The sequence below is a fragment of the Portunus trituberculatus genome, chromosome 50 (assembly GCF_017591435.1).
Source record: "Portunus trituberculatus isolate SZX2019 chromosome 50, ASM1759143v1, whole genome shotgun sequence".
NCBI lineage: Eukaryota > Metazoa > Arthropoda > Malacostraca > Decapoda > Portunidae > Portunus > Portunus trituberculatus.
This window is the reverse complement of record NC_059304.1, coordinates 19,966,175-19,971,174: the sequence shown is the minus strand read 5'-3', so window position 1 is coordinate 19,971,174 and position 5,000 is coordinate 19,966,175.

Below are 5,000 nucleotides of genomic sequence, written 5' to 3'. Positions count from 1 at the left end.
CCTGCGCTGCAATTGAAGTCCACTTGCCTACACAGGTACTGGGATGAACCCTTTCACCCCGTAAGGATCCACCCCACACCCTTAGGTGCGAGGAGAGTGGCGCTGCCACCTCACTGCGACGCAATTGAAGTTCACTTGCCTACACAGGTACTGGGGCGAACCCTTTCACCCCGTAAGAGTTCACCCCAGACCCGTGAGTGCGAGGAGAGTGACGCTGCCACCTTACTGCGCCTCACACGGGTAGCCATGAGCATAACCCGCCACACTCCACTCCCCAAACACTGTCAGTGAGTCCTTTTCACCCCGTAAAGGACCACTGGTACGGTCAGTGCCTGGCTCATGGCGCACAGCGTGCCCTCGTTCATGGCGAGTTGTTCAGCCCGATGTCATTATAAGCAGAGGTCCTGTACACACCACTCACCACCAGACTCTATGCAAGGAGCCCTTATCACCCCTTAAAGGCCCCTCACGGCATCATCTGATGGACGGTAGACACGGCACCCTGCTTAAGGCGACGCCTTGCCTAGTATGAGGCGCTGCAAGTTGACAACAATCAGTGAGCTTGAAGCCGCGAAGGAAAATGAGTCCACGCTAACAATGGGATTCCACGACAGGTTGCGATTCCAGTGTCCACGGTACAGATGTGTTTGTTGAGGATAACGATCCGTTTATCGAGGCTAACGGTGCGGCGATGGCGATGGCGAAACGATCCAAAGTATTATTACCTACACAGGTACTGGGACGAAACTTTTTACCCAGAAAGGGTCAACCCCAGTCCCGTGGTTATGAGAGCAGTGACGATGCAACCTTGCAATGCCTCACACAGGTCGCCATGAGCAATGACCCGCCACACACCACTCCCCAAACGCTGTCATGAAGTGAGTCCTTTTTACCTAACCTAACCTAACCTAACCTAATCTAACCTAACCTAACCTAACGTAAAGGACCACTGGTACTGTCAGTGCCTGGCTCATGGCACAGCGTGCCCTCGTTCATGGCGAGTTGTTCAGCCCGGTGTCATTATAAGCAGAGGTCCCGTACACACCACTCACCATCATATTCTATGCAAGGAGCCCTTATCACCCCTTTAGGGCCCCTCACGGTACCATCCGGTGAGTGGTAGACATTGATCTCTTGCTTATGGCGACCCTTGCCTAGTGTGATGCGCTGCAAGTGGACGACTAGTAGTGAAGCTTGAGGCCACCAAGGAAAAGCAGGACCTGCAGCCAGTTCCCTGCCTTGGGCCCCAGGCCGGACCCGACGGCCACCTCCTTCCCCCGTGCGGCGCCCAAGGCCGTCACGGCCCTCAAACATCTTTAGGCCGAAAGTTCTCAATCGTCGTTTTAATTTTGATTCGAATATAAAATCGTCGATGGTAAATGAAAAATAGCTTTGGTGTGAAAGTGTGCAAGAGTTAGCTGATTAATGAAACAAGGTGAGGCAGCTTTGCTCCGGAGTATTTAGTGTACTTTGCATGTTGCTGCCTTGAATGTGTACGTGTTTGTAGGTAACTGGATAGAAACAGTAGACCAATGGTAGTTGTGTAGCTATTGGGGAACTTTTGAAAATTAGTTAAGCTTCTGGATAGAGTGGATGAGTGCACACAGGTTTGCGTGTCTTATACATAAACTGCCACTTGTAAACATAAATTTTTCTATTTCATGCTCTTAGAAAAAAGCAAACTTAGTTTTCTTTATTTCCCTGATCACAATGACGTGTAAATATCAATGTTTCAATCATAAGGAAACACTAGGAGAGGACCCAAACTCCCGTTGAAGTTGCCAGATTCAACAGATATCGTAATATTTCACAGAAAAGATGGTCAACTGCATATCGTATATTTTTGGATATTCTTTTGTCACATAAGGAGATATCAAGATAGGTAAAGTATTTCTAAACATGTATCTACGACAAAAACGCTATAATAGTAGAGTTAGGTTATAACTATGCATTGTGTTTTTTTATATACCATCTTGCTCTATTCCTGGGACAAAGATTACTTCTTCCTCAATTGATAGCTCGAAGTTAGTATGATATTTTCTTTCCTTCTAGGTTAGTAAGTAGACTACAAGACACCATGAACCTATGAAGCCCCGTAAATGAGATTATTTTCATAACTTAGAAATCAAAGTCTGATAATGAGATTGTCTATTGCCAACCAAACCGTTCTGCATAGACGTCTTCAGCGTCATAGAGACCTAATGATGTTAGGTCATGGACAGTGGCCATCCTGACAGCGCGAAACCACAGGGGGTTCATAAGAAGATTTCCAGGGGTACTTAGATGGCTGATCTAATAAAATCCTTTGCAGTGCCATTGCATATTGAGTTCCATGTTCCATGTGACAATACTGGGGGTACTGGTAGATGGTCTTATAACTCAGGGGGTTCTTAACGATAAAAAGGTTGAGAACCCCTGAATATAGAAGTAAAATTAGAATGGAGAAAAATAGAAAACAACAACAAAAAGGGGAAAAAAAAAGAAAAATATACCCAGTAAAAAGAAAACGAGGGAAGCTACTCTAACAAACGCCACCGAGCCTCGCATTTCAGTCAGCGCCATCTATTGAACACTTACGATAGTCCCCGCACAGAAAACGGATAGGCCAGGCTCAGGGCAGGAAGGGAACAAACAGTCTGGGAGGGAAACACGCGCGCCTGAATCTCTCTCTCCCTGACTCACGAATTATTGTTTATTGCTGATAGCTTTAGATACTGACTGTTCTTTTTTCCTTTTTTTTTTCCTTTTATAATCTTGCTATTTTTCCGTGTGATTTATTGGCCATTCCGCGCCGGCTGGTATTAGTTTTATTCGCAAATTTGGCTTGAATGCAGTTAAAAAGTGAGATGGACAGACAGACAGACAAACAGATAGAACTAAACACACAGATAAACACACAGACAGACAGACAGACAGACAGTTAGCAAAGCAGCCAGATAGATAGACAAACGGCCAGCCAGACGATCAGCCAGGAAGATAGACAGACAGACAGACAGACAGACAGACAAAGTGCTCTTAGATATTCAATTCCTTTCGTAAAACCCTAATGACAAAACATAATAAACGAAGTCAGCTACACACACACACACACACACACACACACACACACACACACACACACACACACACACACACACACACACACACACACACATCACCACCACCACCACCGCCACTAAGCTCATATTTCCTTTCAATTTTCATGGTAAAACACTTGCACATGTCTTTGCCATCCCACATATTTGATAACCACTAAGAAGCTTTTCATATTAACATGCATAGATTTTCGTCCCTACGGTTACAGCATTAACAAACCGAAAATCATTATTATTATTATTATTATTATTATTATTATTATTATTATTATTATTATTATTATTATTATTATTATTATTATTCTACTATTACATTTTCTCTCTCTCTCTCTCTCTCTCTCTCTCTCTCTCTCTCTCTCTCTCTCTCTCTCTCTCTCTCTCTCTCTCTCTCTCTCACACGAGTTTTGATTGGTGCCATTTCACACAGGTGGCGTATCTATTATTTATTTGATCCTCTGCTAATGCATGCTTGTATATCTGTGTGATTTATGCATCTGTATACTGCCATGCATTTATTTGAATAGTTTACGTGTTGGTGAAAATTTCATATTTGCATAATACTCGTGCAGGGTGAGTCTCGCTCCCTGCCCTGCCCTGCCGTGCCGTGCCAGACTGGGGGTTCGTGGCAGGGTGTGGGGCAAGCTCCTCTCCACCCCCACGCCACCTATATCAGCAGGGGCGTGACGAGGGCAAGAACAAGGAAGGGAAAACACCGAATACTGAGTAGATAGAGTGTGTGTGTAGTTCATCTCTCTCTCTCTCTCTCTCTCTCTCTCTCTCTCTCTCTCTCTCTCGTACGTAATCCCCAGCCATCCTTGCAGAAACACAAGAGGACAGCCTACAGTAAACACATGATACACACCACACAGCTCCTTCATGTATTAATACCCTTCCCTTCCCTTCCCTTCACCACCATTCACTCCAACACTCCCTCACACACCACACCACCACCCCTCACCCTCACCTCCACCTTACACCACTCACTCTCCCTTAAATAACCTTAACTCAACTGGTCCTCCCTCTCTTTCTCCTCTTCCTCCTCCTCCTCCTCCTCCTCATTCAGACATTCCCACGTCCTTTCTCTTCCTCCTGTAGCTGCTCCCTCATCTTCCTTCCCTCTTTAGGTTTACTGTACGCCCTTCCTTCTCTCCCTCAGGCACTCCTACGGCCTCCTATTCTCCTACAGTCACTTAGTATCCTTCTTTTTATCTTCCTTCCTTCCTTCCTCTCTCTCTCTCTCTCTCTCTCTCTCTCTCTCTCTCTCTCTCTCTCTCTCTCTCTCTCTCTCTCTCTCTCTCTCTCTCTCTCTCTAGCGTAAGGTTCTTAAGCTCGGTAGAAACATGTCATGCTGCTTTCATTGTTTTGGCCGTCTCTCTCTCTCTCTCTCTCTCTCTCTCTCTCTCTCTCTCTCTCTCTCTCTCTCTCTCTCTCTCTCTCTCTCTCTCTCTCTCTCTACTTATAGTCTTGGAGGCGTTAACCGGAAATTTCCCTTGAGTATTGTAAAGTGGTCTGCTGTGTCTGTCTCTCATTTTCCACCTCCCCTCCTTTCTCTGGTGTCTCCCTCTCCCTGCTCCCTATCTCTCCCCCTGTCTCTCTGGTGCATTCCTTCCTATGTCTCGTTGTGTCTCTCTTTCCCCTTCTCCCTCCCTCTGTCTCTTTTGTCGAGCGTTTCCTTGTTCAGTGCGGCGAGGAGGAGATGTAGGTGCGGTGAGAACAGGGAACAGGGAACACAGAACAGAGGAATGTGTTTTTTTTCAAGGAGGTGCAGATGTGGAGCTGCTGGCGGCGGTAAAAATAGAGAAGTGGTGGCTTGGGATGTTATAGAAAACGGGGGAACATCGGGTGCTAAAACGTAACAGTGTAGAAATTGATGTGAGGTTTGTAAGATGATGATGGAAGGTGTGG